General features: G+C 36.6%; 1 pseudogene; it reads right to left on the bottom strand.

Annotated features, from left to right (window-relative positions):
• Window positions 1-12,564: 12,564 nt before the first annotated feature.
• Window positions 12,565-13,479, bottom strand: LOC122491329 (annotated as a pseudogene).
• Between the last annotated feature and the right edge of the window lie 2,020 nt (window positions 13,480-15,499).

The raw sequence follows: 15,499 nt of genomic DNA on the forward strand, positions 1-15,499 counted from the left end.
TGAAATCCTCAAATCCTGCTGGCTGTATTAATGAAAAGACTCAAATGCAAAACCTCTGTGGGAAGTTGTAATCTTTGCCACGTTTAAGAAGTGGCTAACCAGTCCAACTTTACAACTGAGTGTATTTAAATAGGCTTTTCTTAAGGGAAGAAAAAAGTGTCAAACAGGAGGAAAAGGAAAAGAAGAAGGTGTGGGGCAGAAGGGGAGAAGAAGGAGAAGAAAACAGGATTTCTAAGAATGTTCCTATCTAGAAAGTGTAAATTAACTTTCAAGGCTCATTTATAGTTAAGTGAGCCTTTTTTTCAAGGGTTTAGGTAATTTTGAGTGTGAGGAAAATGAGATGGAACAAACCTTGTTCTTTGCTTTGGAAAGAAAGGGAATCTGCCATTTCGCTTATTCTTTGCGCAATTCACTGTGGATATCACGCATGGTAACAGTCTACACAGATAACGAAATGGGCTACATGGAAATTTAGTAAGATACTTCAAATTCATAATCCTGGAATTTACTGCTTAAAAGGCATTCACTTTAAAATTTGTTTTAATTTTGGCTTTTATATAAAATCTAAACAAAAAATTGATTTTGCATTCACCAGAACAATAAACATTTAAGAAATTTTGGCCATACCACGTGCTGGTGAGGATATGGAATAAAGGGGACCCTTATATTTCGGTAATGGTTGTATAAATTGATACAGCAAGTTTTCAGAATGATTTGGCAATATCTGGTTAAGTTGATCAGGATCCAGCGTTCCACTTCTAAGTGCTGTATTTACTTCAGAAAAACTGTTGCATATGTGCACAAGAAAATATGCACAAGGGCATTCAATGCAACATTGTTTATATAAAAAAATTAAAAAAAAATAAATATCCATTATTAGAAGTGGATAATTTTATATTCAGCAGTCACAATGAATAAAGAAAATAAGCAGGAAAATGTTGAGAGAAAAAGGCAAACTCTTAAGAACTCATACAATACAAGGCCTGTTATTCAAAAATTTGAAACATAAGAATAATATATGTTGTACATAGACACGCACAACATATTATACGTTTGTGTGTAAAAAGTATAAAAACATGGTTGGAAAGTATACATTTCAGTTTGTTTAGAATGTAATGGGGATGGCATGGAATAGAATGAATTAGGCTGCACACACAAGAAGAACTTGGATCAAACCTTTACTGTTTTATGTCTTTCCACAATTACCTAAAGAAAATGTGAAAACATGTTTATTAAATCTGAGAGTGGGTACAAGGTATTTGTTAGGTTACTTTTCTGTATTTTCAATTATAAACCAATTAAAAACTAAAGGATCATATTTAATTATTTCACCATATATACTAACCATCTCAGGAATAATCTGGTGGTGGTTTTAATTTGGGTGGTTTTGTATGGTTCCATTAATTCTATTTCAGCCTCAGATCATATTTTTCATTTCAGTCAGCTGGCCTATATTCTTCCTTAGATTGTGTTCTTCTAGCACAGAGGTCTTTCTAGTACTATCATGCATGTGAGGATCCATTTACAAAGCTATTTATCAAAGATTTTCAAAATGTCTATACAACTCTGCTCTGCAATATTTCTATTAGTTTTTTCAAGATTAAGTTGAATGCCCCAAATATGATTCATTAAACACAAGCTATGGAAAAATAAGGTCACCATGAAAAAATGTAACTTTATTCTAGACTGGCTAATCTGATTGATGGGGATAAATATGTGCCATTTCTGAGAAAAAGACTAGCTTGTCATTAGAGATGATCTTAATCATTGATACCAAGGGATTCTAATGGGGGTGGCATTGTTCTTTCATCTTTATCCTTGGGAGAGGAGCTTTGACCCCTTAGCTGCTACATTACTATTCTTTGCAGTAAATCATTTGCCCGTCATGGACAGCCATTTACAGAGTAATAATAATAACAGTTAACATTTAAAGAGCTTTTATTATTTGCTGTGCTGTAATCAGCACTTTACATGGATTATCTCATATCATTTTAACAACTTATGAGGAAGAAGCTATTATTATTTATCTTTTATAGATGCAGGGATTGAGACTTCCAGAGGCCAATGAAATCTCAAAAGAAAATAAAAACTCTAGGTCAATGATAGCATAATCCTAAATTAAATTAGAAGCACAAAATATTTCATTCCAAGTTGGTAAACGTCTTAACAAAGAAAGTCTATCTTTTGATTGGCAAAGAATTCTGGAGAAAAGTTGGAAATGATGCTTGCGGGTGAAAGAAAAAGAAAAGCTATGGATATGTGGTAGGGGCCAAGAAACACAAGGACACTCCCAGCAAAGGGAAGCAAATTCTTTTATTTCCTGATTATACTGGGAGATAAGTCCCATATACTTGGTGTATTTTTCTTGTTTTCTGTATAGCTTGAGGGTTCCTGTGGAAGAAATCAAATCCTAAATAACCAGAAGCAAGACAGAGCAGTATCAGAAGGAAAATGGTAGACCAGGGATAGGTTTAGTACGTTGACGGCATCTGTAAGGGACAGTCTTGATGAAGATGCACACAGATGACTGTTCAGGAAGGATGGGGGGCTGGTAGTAGATAGAAGCAGCACAGGCAAATGAGAATGCTTAGAAAGGGAGCAAAGTTAACACCAAACAACATGCTTCAAGAGTCTTTTATGCCAAGCAAGGAAAGGAAAAGGATTTTAGATGGAGTCAACATATTTCATCAGCTGAGGTCATTTGGAAATTCTCAATATTCACATAAAGCCTGTATATTTAATACTGTATAATTGTTAGAGCAGAACAGTCTGATAGAAACTTCTCTCTGGGGCACCCAGGTTGCTCAGTCGGTTAAGTGTCCGACTCTTGGTTTTGACTTCAGTCATGATCTCACAGTTGATGGGATCAAGTCCTGTGTTGGGCTCCCTGCTGACAGCACAGAGCCTACATGGGATTCTCTTTCTCCCTCTCTCTCTGCCCTCCTCTGCTTGCTGTCTCTCTCTCAAAATAAATAAATAAACTTAAAAAAAAGAAACTTCTCTCTAGCCCAGGCTAGAACAGGTTTACATGAAAAAAATGATTTTTTTCTTTAAACTTTAATATGTTTATACCCATCGCACCATCAACCTTCTCTCTCTTGCCCTCAACTTTCCCTCTTCCTCTCCATTAACTCTTCTTTTCCTCTTTCCCAAAACCTGAACTTACTGTCTATTAATTCTCCCATACAACTTTCTCATTCTACACTATTCTCCCCTTGCTTGAGTAAATACTTTTTTGCTCCTAATTTTACAATTGATTTTTTAAGCTCTTTATCTGTCTGTCATTTCTTTCTTTGTTCACATTTTACCTGCATGCCTTAATGTACCTTTTTGGATCCTCACTTTGCCCTTCCTACTCTTCTCTCTGTCCAGGGAGACTGATCTACATAGACCATATATCAAGAGGTCCTCTTGCCCTCTGGTAACTTACTGCAAGTAGTCTGCTGCAAGAGATCAGACGGTGGCAAGAGACATCAGTGAGTTCAATCCCCTGCTTCCCTCCCTGCAGGATCACTTCTCCTTAGCTCTGTCCTTTGACCACAGGTCAGAGCTCCTGTCCTGGTAGCCCTCCTTAGAGGACCCTTGCTTTGGCTTCCTGGAGCCACACTTTCTTCCTCAGTTTTGGTCTAGGAATAGGAATAGCTCAGATTTTCTAGCCTGGACTCTGGCCTAGCTTTTATGACTTTTTTGTATCTGGCCCACAGCTTGGTAAATACTTCATTTATTATCCAATTATCCCAATTTGAGTGTGTCATCTGTTTCCCGTTGGGATTCTTATCAAACTAACCATTTTCAGGCACTTTTCCTTTATTTGACACCTTCCTGATTTAGTTGGTCCTAGATACCTATTTATTTGTTTATCTTGTAATTACTACCCTATTTTAATCTTTATTCTCTCAGGGATCTTGTAGAGTAAAAATATTTCAGGAATGAAGCAGTCTGGTGTCATCTTGGCCATCTGCTAGTCATGCGGTCATAAGCAAATCACCTATTTCCTCTGAACCTTACTTTTTTATTATTTTTTCTTTTTCTTCTAGAAAATGAGGAGAGCTATATTAGATGATCTCTAAGATTATCTCCTGAATTGATGATTCTATGATTTCATAAAATGAGCAATAAATAGTGTTCAATCTCATTGATTGCTCAACTGTAGCCTTTGCCTTATTGTGACTTTATTTGAAGACTGTTTCTTTTTGAAAAAATGATCACTTTTTATATCATATGTAAAAATTTAAATAGAAGAAAATAAGCCTAAGTAAGGTATTAAAATACCAATATAAAAGTACAAAATAAATGGCTATCACAATTGCATAGCTTTGAATTTGAAATTGAAACAGTAAAATTCTTTCCAAAGCTAGAACTGGAAGAAGAAAGTTAAGTGCAGGTAGTTACTTGTTTAATGAACATTGATTACATGTGCTTTGAACCTTTAGATTGAATGAATACAATCTACTTATATTTTCAGGCCTGGGATATGGGAAGAACAGATTCTTTAAATGTTACCTACAGAAGGTTTATCTGGCAGTTGAACTTTTCCATTTTATTTGCCTCTTATCTCTTTAGATGTGAAGAGACAGTGTTTTGAAATATGTGACATTCTAAAAGGGGGAAAGAGACACTCTACATTGAATGGTCAGATCTCAAGGAACATTTTGTACATATATTAGCTGAAAGATATAAGTTTGAACAATCTTAAAATGGAACTTTTGGCCACTGTTTCACTGGACTTGATATTAAAATACCAAATGATATTAAAATACCAAATGATAATGATAATACTAATATTTTCAAATAACATTGTGCATCTTTTTCTAGCTAGAAGGTATTTTCTTCCAAAGAAGTCAAGGAAACACACCTGTGTTATTAAAGTTTTTATTTTTGATAGCCCCAGAAAAGAAAAGAAAAAACTGTACATAGTATTCAATATTTAAATTCCTACTTGAGACAGACCCATGCCGCCATGCAATTGGCCACAGAAGTCAGTTTCTGTCACGGAATTTGCCCTGTGGAGATCACCGTGCAGCTCCACTCTCATGTGGCTGACAGAGAGGCGAGGGGGAGCATTACATTGCTTTGCTTTGGCTCTGGCTTAGGAAAATTGCTCAGGCAATTGCTCTTTGTAGCATGTAATGCTGTTAGTTCCTACTCCACTGCTAATAGCCTCCCACCCCCAAGTAGACCACAAAGAGGATGGAAGAAGGAAAAACTACTACATCTACTAACCATATTGATCCACGTATCAATAGAGGGGGGTAGTTTTTCAGTCCTGCTTCTTCAAAGTGTGTGCATTCAAGGATGCCAGTGTGGACCCATTTACTCAATATCGAGCCAGGTATTACCCAGCATTGTGCCAACACTCCTCTTCTAATTCAAATAGATTGTAAATTTCAGGAAGAAATAAAGTGGACATTTCAGCAAAGGTAGGAAAAGGAAGGGAGGTTCTGAATGCACATTTATGCATTTCATGTAATGTTAATTATGCTAAACATGGGAATATATATATTTTATGTTTTTAAGGATTCAAGCTAGCAAAATGAGGAGCTGACATTAAAATTTGATTAGCTTCTTGGTGGCATGTGTAGTATTCACAGTAATCTCTTCTTGTTTTTGGTGACGTGGTTACTGCATCTGATTGAGGACAGCATATCATGTCCACCCACAGTGTAGGTGGTGACACAGGTGGCCATGCAGGCTGAGAACATACACTTTTTTCTTTTTAATGGTTAAGAGGATTTTTTTCCCCACAAGCAAAGCTTATTTACTGTAAAGGCGATATACTTTGGAAGAGATTCAGGGAAATACCGTGGAATGGAATTACTTTTATATGTAATGGATTAATTTTAAATACACATTAAAACATTACATTCAATAGAACAGAAAGAAAAAGCAATTTATTTACCAGTACTAAATTCACTTCTTAACGGGCATATTACTAACAGATACGAAAGAGAAAAATACGTTGCATCTACCTAGGTAGTTTTTGCATAGGCAACAGGGTTAGAGGGATGTGAGTTTTTCCTTAAAGGAATAAAGACAGTAAATGGAGGTTGCTTATTTTATTGTTCACTGCATGTCTGACTGCTCATTTAATGGACTTGGGAATGAAATTCAGTTTTCTTGTCTACCAGACCAGTTTGTTGTTGTTTTTTTCTCAGACTTGACCTTACAGAAATGGTAATCTCTCCAGATTTTGTGGCAATGGAACAAAGAAGAAGTGTAAAGACTTCTATTAAATCAGCTGATTAATTTCACAGTATAACAACAACAAAAAATTGAATTTGTCTTGATAATCTGAAACCAAGTCAGTGTCTGAACGGACCCTTAAAACTATTACCACAAAGAGAAGCTCCTTATTTACTTTATTTTACATGAAATAAAGCACTCTATTAATGTTCCATACAGGGAGACAGTCTAAATTTTTATGTCCCAAAATGTGTATGTTCAAGGTTGCCCATTGTAAGAGGGGTTATTGTGATCTGGGAGCTGCCTATATACTAAGCCAGACGCCCTGTTCCATGATTAAAATGTGCCAAACTATTCATCTCAAAGATTTGAGCACCTAACAAGTTAACTGGAGGACTCCTTTTTGTTTTATTGTTTTGGTGGATTCATTATCAGAAGCAGTTTTCTTTAGCAAATACATAAATTTATCATAACTTCAGACCCCTGAAAGTGATTCAGAATAAATCAGCCATAACCATTAATGCCAACTGAGACCATTGGAAAGGGGCCCTGGAATAGTGTAATTAGTTGCCATTACGTGGCTGCAAGCCTGCAATTTTCCTACTGACTCTGACCCACTGCCTTGCTTAAGTAAGTATTTGCACGCAAACTCATGATAATTGATCCCCTTCTGTGTCAAGTGTCTTCATAACTTTAAAAATTAAAGATGCAGAGTGTCTCAAGTGGTTTGGGTAGGCAATTTTATTCCAATTTTATTATCACAATGGGTCCATAATATGCATGGAGTGTCCTTTCTGATTAGCCATGCCTCAGCAGTTATCCACTCTATTTCTGTATTTGCCTGTCTTTCCCTCCCGTTCCTCCTCTTCCAACCCAGGCTTCCCCTCATTTTCTGAGAAAATAGAAGATGCTGCTTGCAGAAATTAACTAGCTATTCAAATTAGTTGCCCAGAATGAGGATTGGCTAAGGCAACAGCATGTTGTTCTCTGCTAAATAGGTTGTCTCTATTATATGTGAAAATGATTTCTTTCTGTCATTTCAGGGATTGGGGCAAAAAAATGTCTAGGTAGCCAGGTACAAACGAAAACTTTGCTCTAAACATTAAAATGTACTTTCTAAGTGCTCTCAACACCAAATTACAGAAAAGTGAGTGTTTTGTGTCGGTCTCAGTCTATCAATAGTGATGCTATTGGCTAGCAATGCCTGGAGCACTCACTTGGCCCGTACAGTTTGTGGTGAGCCCCACAGATGTTTCTCTGACCGGCGCCAGTGCTGTGGCTGGACTGGCTCTTGTGATTCTCCTAACTGCGAGACGCAGCTCAGCAGCCATCGGCAGAGAACTTTGATGAAACGAGGCTTATTACTCAAAAATCCTGCAGGGTACACCGTGTGTTCATGGCCACACAGCAAGGCCTCAGGTAGAGACAGGGTGCTCATTCAAGGATCTAGAATTCTGCCTTTATTGGGATCAAAGGCGGGATTCCTAGGGTTTTTTTGGGTTTGCTGTTGGTGAATTTAAAACATAAGAGCAAGAATTAAAGCATGGGAAGGGAAAAGCAGGGTCAGTTATCTAGGTCACCCAAAGCTTTCTAAAAGGGGAACCTCCTAAGTGGGGCTGCCTGCCTCTTTTTCTCACTGCATAGTAGCTGACAATATGTTTATTTGAGATGGATGGCTTTGAAGTCAATGCCTTGGCGTCAACAGTTTAATGTCCTTACATTACAATCAAAACTAATTGTTAGGCACTTACACTACAGTGAGGCAAATAGAAAAAACGACAACCAACCCCCCCCCCCCCAAAAAAAAACTAGCTTATTTAGCAGAATGTGAGTGATAAAAATTATTCCTAGGACAAATTGTAGCACACATGTGCAAAGCTACATAGAAGTTGAATATAATTTAAGGAGCAAGTTACTTAGTTACAAGATCATTTTGTTTTGTTTCCTTTAGGTTCTTTTTTCATATTTGTATTTTTGTTCTATTTTCTAGAAAAGCCAGTGGTCTTGTCTCCAATTGTATAATGGGATGTATGTTATTCATTTTATTGGTCACTTATAACATGAAACAATAAAAATTTAAATCTTCCTTTACTACAGGAACAGTTATACAAGCATTGATAATATCCAACTTCCGTAACAAATGCATCAGGGTGATGTATTTTTAGCTGTCCTAGGGCCATTATCTGAGCCTGAATTAGGACCATTGTGTGTCACAAGAAGCCTTTTACCCAACAGTAGTTAAGAAATCCTATCTAGCCTAGGTCAATAAATCAAACTCCAAAGTCTTTAAGAGAAAGAATCCAAATTTTGTCACAAAATGACTAAAAACATATGGGTGTTCATTTTATTTCATGGGAAAATGTGGTTCACTGATCTAAAAAAAATAAGCTCTGTAAATGGAAATCATGAAAACTGCATTTGGGCAGTAACTTTAATCAAATTGCAATGTTTAGAATATCCTGAAGATGACCCACCCCTGCATATTTCTAAAATTGGGAGGGTTTTCTTTTATATAGCAAATTATTCCTATAAATGAAAAGGGTCTGTTCCTTTGTAGCACATGTAGAAATCAATGGAGGTGTGTGAAAATCAGACCCATACTTGAGATCACCAGGAGTCTGACATTTATAAAGATCTCTAGTTACAGAAGCCCAGGCCTTCCCTTTGATTTGTTGCAGTATGAACCATTGGTCCATTCATGAAACTCTCCTGGCACTGAAGCCCTTTAAAGAACTTGTCTTTTGTGGCTATCTGATTGACAATAAATCCTCAGAAAGAAAAAAAACCTGTTCAATAAACCTTCAGAAAGACTGTTCATGAGATTATAGATATCGTTTACTACCTCTAAACTTGTCTTTTCAGGTTCCATATAAATTGTTTCCTATAAGTTTACTCATTTTATTGTTATGTCTAGTCTCCCATCTCATTATTGAAACATGTGAAACCTAAGTATGAATTTAATTATTGGCAAATGCTGCTGTTGATTATTTCCTGGCTTTATGGACAAGAAGTCAACTTCACAATGAGTTGTTAGCGCAGTGGTGGCTTGTTGTATGAACTGTGGCGATAAACGCTTGACTTTGGTGCCTAAGATTACTCATCTATAAAATACTTTTGTTGTGTTCAGAGAGATGGAGCAAAACAAATAGCAATGGAATAAAATGTTCATGTTGTCTTCAAAAATGAATTTATTTCCCATTTTCACTGCTGATGGAGCAAGACATATTTAATGTTACAAAATTACAAATGTTTGTGGTAGAGGGGAGGGAAAAAACAAAACAAAACAACAAACAAAAAAACCCAGAAGTGTTTGTGGTATAGTATTGGAAAACAGGTTTTTGTTACCTTAAATTATCTATGGCAAGTTTCCTTATGTGACGCAATTGAATATATTTATATTTTATATATAAAATTATCACTCATTTTTAAATGAATGAGAAGGATGAAAATTTTCTCTTTATTCAAACCAATGAGGAAAACATCAGAGAATGAAGTCAGATTAAAAATGTGTTTTAGGGGCACCTGGGTGGCTCAGTCGGTTAAGCGTCCGACTTCAGCTCAGGTCATGATCTCCTGGTCCATGGGTTCGACCCCCGCGTCGGGCTCTGTGCTGACAGCTCAGAGCCTGGAGCCTGTTTCAGATTCTGTGTCTCCCCTTTCTCTGACCCTCCCCTGTTCATACTTTCTCTCTGTCTCAAAAATGAATAAATGTTAAAAAAAATTTTTTAAAAATGTGTTTTAATTAACGTTAATTAAATGTGTTTTAATTTTCAATGTTAACTTTTTGTGTGTGGGGGGTGCTCAGAACAAATCTCAAAACAGTCCTAGTTCTGAAGCAAAAGTAAGCCATCGTGCTTTCTCTAATTCCAGATATTTTAAGTGACATGAAATGTACTGTACATTTTACTCTATCTATCTATCTATCTATCTATCATCTATTAATCATGTATCAACATCACTTATACTTTGTCTCTCCTAAATGATCAAATTCTTATCAGCCTCAACTATGAGTTTTCTTAAGCTAAGTATATTGTAAGCACTATATATTAAAGATATTCATTAAACTGAATCTCTACTCAGACACTAAGTCGATATGGATTCTCTAGACGTCCTTGTTTGATACTATAGCAACTAACCCCATGTAACTATTTTTTTTATTTGAAGATTTTTTTAATGTTTATTTATTTTTGAGAGAGACAGAGACAGAATGCAGGTGGGTTAGGGGCAGAGAGAGAGAGGGAGACACAGGATCCCAAGCAGGCTCCAGGCTCCAAGCTGTCAGCACAGAGCCCGATGTGGGGCTTGAACTCACGAGTGGTGAGATCATGACCTGAGCTGAAGTCGGACGCTCAACCAACTGAGCCACCCAGGTGCCCCACCCCATTTAGCTATTAAGAACTTGGAATGTGTATTGTGTGAATAAAGAACTGAATTTTTAATTTAATTTAATTTTAATTTAATTTTAATTTCAAAACTGATACTTGATGCACTTATTGAAATATTTTTTGTTTTTTTGGAAAACTTAGGTATATGAATCTTCTTTTTTTATTGTAGGTTTATTAAATCTAAATACATGCTAAGTGGGGAGCCAGGGTGGCTCAGTCGGTTAAGTGTCCAACTTTGGCTCAGGTCATAATTTCACAGTTCGTGGATTTGAATCCCTCATCCAGCTCAGAGCCTGGAGCCTGCTTCGGATTTTGTGATTCCTTCTCCCTCTGCCCCCTGTGTCTCACGCTCTATCTGTTTAAAAAAAATTAAACATTAAAAAAAATCAACTACATGCTAAGTATTGCAGATGAATCTATAGAGTCTGTAATGAGATGTTTTGTGAGTATATAATACATTCCAGATTTCAAAGACTTGGTATTGTTAAAAGAAAATTTCAGATCTAGTTGACTTTTATTTAGTGATGCATGAATTGGGAAGTAGGCAGTCTAGAAAACAGAGAGGAGCTTCAGAGAGTTGTACAAACTGAGAGGGTTTTATAGAGCAAAGTGAGCAGAAACAAGGAAGTTACACTGGGCATATACTTATATAGAGCAAAGGGAATTTTGAAGCTGGTCAGGTGATTTGTGCTGAGCAAGCCAGTGCTGATCAGTAGACGTAGGCCATTCTTTCATGAGAGAGCTGATCACAGACATTTAGTTTTAGTTTGCTGATGTGCAGTTTGGCATGAGTACCTCCATCTTAGACCTAGTCTGGACACTTCAACAGTGTGAAAAAAGAATGAAATATTTTGTTAAATATTAATTTCATATTGGTTAATTGTTGAAATGACAATATTTTAGAAAGATTGGGTTAAATAAAATTTTAAACTCATTTTCACATGTTTCTGTTAAGCTTTTTAATGTGGTAATTATAAAATTTGAACTTACATGTATGGCTTGCACAGATTTCTATTTGACAACACTGTTAGAATACCCCGAGAGAAAGGGTAGCATAATGTGTTCTGAATAAAAAAAATAAACTTGAAGTAAAAAGTTTGGTATGAAAAAAAAAATTAGTCATAAACAATTAGGTAAATATTCATTTTATTTTTGGATAAGTAATGGTTTTATCAGAATTAAGAAAAATGAAGAAATAAATAATGTATTGATCATTTTGACTATATAGAATAAATTGTGGATTTCTGTGTGTCTATTTTAAGAATACATTGTGAATGAAATTAAAGAGTAAAAGCTCACTAGAGGAGTCAGTTTTTACCTTCTTTTTTTTTTAATGTTTATTTATTTTTGAGACAGAGACAGCATGAACGGGGGAAGAGCAGAGAGAGAGAGAGAGAGAGACACAGAATCCGAAGCAGGCTCCAGGCTCTGAGCTGTCAGCACAGAGCCTGACGCGGGGCTCAAACTCAGGGACCATGAGATCGTGACCTGAGCCGAAGTCGGATGCTTAACCGACTGAGCCACCCAGGTGCCCCAGTTTTTACCTTCCTTAGCGGGGAAAGCTTCCTGCTCATTACCTAGAATTGGATGGCATTTGGATTATCCTTCTGGATCATTATTTTTCTCCTAGAGGAATGACTCACCTTATGTTTATGATTGGAGGAAGAATATTTGAATATTGGAGGAAGAATGTTTGCTCATCTTATGACATGGTCTTTTTCTTTCTCTACTTGGAGGAGCATATTGTCTTTATTTCTGTTTTGTGGCAAGCTTTATTTAAGTATGCTTAGTACAGTTTCATCATGCAAATCTGCTTTTTCAGTTGTAAATTTATGAAATTTATATGGCTGAGAGAAGGGATGGGAATACATGGTTTGTCATTTGTCAGCCACCCATGGTAAGATGGATGAAGTAAACTGGTAATTTTCAATGGGTAGAAGTAGATGTCCCTATTTTGACTTTTGGTTCAAGCTATACTTTTTTTTTTTTTTTTTTGGATGGATCCGTTATTTAATTAGGTTCTTTGTAAGAAATTTAGAACACCAATTTGTGAGGGTAAACTCCATTTGTGAGAGCAAACACAGAGCGGAGGTAGCCCTGAAGCTGAGGAACGGCTTTGATTTTTGGCAGAATTTGCGAGTCCACAGCTTTCTCATCAACCTTGCGCTGCTCTGTAATCTCATATTTCTCTTTCTCCGTATTGAAGATCTCACCTTCCTGGTGTCTGGGTTTACACAGCTTCTTCTTCTTAAAGTATCAATGAGGTGTTTGAGGATTTTTGCACTGCTGATAGCAATTTTGGTGGAGGTGGCAATGACAAATTTCTGGTGTGTTCTACACAGAGGAACTCGATTAAGGGACAGAGGTCCAGTCACAAGTAGCAAGCCACTGCTCAGTTGCTTCAGGAAAACCACTCTCTTGTCTCTGTGGCTCCCAGTGAGGATGACCAAAATGGCCCCAGGAGTGACGCTAGCTCACAGTTTCCTCACATGTTGACTGAAAGGTTTTTTTGCCCTGGCTCAAACAGCTTCCAAGGCACATCTTCAAACACCTTCCTAGGCATTTTGCAAAGTTTAACCACTCAAGTACCACCATTCTTGTCGCCACCAACTGGTTTTGTGACAGTAGCAAGAACCTTCTCCTTCTTTCTCTTTTCAATCCTGGATTTGGCTGCTGAATACTTCCTCTTGTGCATGGCCTTTCTCGAATACATAGCCGATCGGGAATATCTGCCAATTCCTCTGACTAGGACAGGGTTTCGGCTGCAGTGGGGCTTCCCCTTCTTGGGTGTTTTAGCCTTGAGGTTACCCTTCTTAACCTTGCCACCAGCATCAGCCTTCTTGGCTTCAGGTTTCTTCTCCTTAGCATCTGGCCTCTCAGCTTTTTTGCCTGCCATTTGATTCCCTCTCGGTTTGGATGGTGAAGGATTAGGGATCCTGATATCTAGTCTTGCAGAGAGGCCCCACCATACTTCCAAGCTATACTTTTTAAAAAATAAAATTTAAATCTTTAAAATTTATTTCTTATTGTAATATAATTAACATATGATTGTATAAGTTTAAGATGTAGCGTATTGATTTGATAAACTTCTATATTACAATATGAATACCGTTGTAGTGTTAGCTAACACCTCCAACATGTTGAATAGTTACCACTTCCTTTTTGTGATGAGAACCTTCAAGATCTAGCCTCTTAAAAACTTTCAGGTATATATTTCTTAATCTAGTTCTCCTGGGGAATCCTTTGAGTACTAAAGCTGCTAGTGCTTTAATCCCAATTTGCCTGTGTGACTTTAATTTACTTTGATTTAGCAAGCAGTAACTAATGATATAATGCACTGGAAAATAAACTCCTATACATGCTCTTGTCAGATATGTTTGACCTAAACTTAATGATGAGAAAACAGCTACGTCTAGAAAGTGGAATGTTCTATAAGTTGCCTGACCTGGACTCTTCAAGTAGTTAATATCACAAATGACCAAGGAAGGAGCATTTGGGTCTACTGGATTGAGGGAACTAAAGAGACATAATAGTCGAATGCTATGAACCACTGGGTTTTGAAAAGATATCTAATGTAATGGAGACTATTTATTTGTATATGGATATTGGATAACACTATTGTTGACTTTTTTGGTGTGGCAATCATGTTGTAGTTTCATAGGAAATAGTATTCCACTCTTTGGAAGATGCATGGTGAGGTATTTAGTGCTGAAACTTAAATGATATCTGCAACCTGTTTTGGAAGGTTTGCAAGTGTAAGTGTGTGTGTGTGTCTGTGTGTGTGTCTGTGTGTGTTCGTGTGTGTAGATAGATCGAAATAAAACAGGTATAGCAGAATGTTAACAGGTGGTACTGTGTTTTCAAACTTTTTAAACATACTTTCAGTGGATATAACATTTTTCAAAATAAAAATTGATACATAAGATATTTTTATGTGGATGTGGCAGAGAGGGTAATAAATGTGATTAATTGATGATCCTAACCCCCTTCCCCACACAGGAGTGACAAATATTTGCAAATATATGACAAATGGTTAATAGAACTAATTTGTAAGAAAATTTTATGATCAATATGAAAAGATGGCCTCTTTAATAGAAAAATGGTTATCATAAGTAGGTTATCAACAGAGTAATAAAGACAAATGGCCAGTACCTTATGAAATATTTATCACTAATAATCAAAGTCAGGAACTTAAATATAATACCAAAGTAGAGATTTTGTCTCTCATTTAATAAAATATTTTAAGATTAGAAGTAATGAGATAGTCCAAGGCAACAGGTACTCTCAACTGCTGGTAAAAGTAAAATATATTGGGACACCTGGGTGGCTCAGTTGCTTAAGCATCCAACTCTTGGTTTTAGCTCAGGTCATGATTTCATAGTTTCGTGGGTTCAAGCCCCATGTCAGACTCAGCTCTGACAGCATGGAGCGTGTTTGGGATTCTCTCTTTCCTCCTCTCTCTGCCCATACCCCACTCATATTGTCTCGGTCCCTCTCAAAATAAACTTAAAAAAAAAGGTACAATATATTGATAAAACTATTTGTAAATTTGAGTAACATAGCCTACGAAAATCAGAAATATCCAAAAAATATCTACAAAGATTTTTAAAAGCAGGATTTTTTAAATGTTTGTTTATTTTTGAGAGATGGAGAGACAGACTGTGAGCAGGGGAGGGGCAGAGAGAGAGGTAGACACAAAATCTGAAGCAGGCTCCAGACTCTGAGCTGTCAGCACAGAGCCCGACATGTGGCCTGAACTCACAAACCATGAGATCATAACGTGAGCCAAAGTCAGACACAACCAATTGAGCTACCCAGATGCCCCTAAAAGCAGGATTTTTTAAAGGCAGAGTATTAAAGATTCTGTGTTTTATTTCCTCATTTTTATAATAGAAAATATTTAAAATGCCTACCTCATGGTGAAGTTATAA

Source organism: Prionailurus bengalensis, chromosome C2, assembly GCF_016509475.1.
Source record: "Prionailurus bengalensis isolate Pbe53 chromosome C2, Fcat_Pben_1.1_paternal_pri, whole genome shotgun sequence".
NCBI lineage: Eukaryota > Metazoa > Chordata > Mammalia > Carnivora > Felidae > Prionailurus > Prionailurus bengalensis.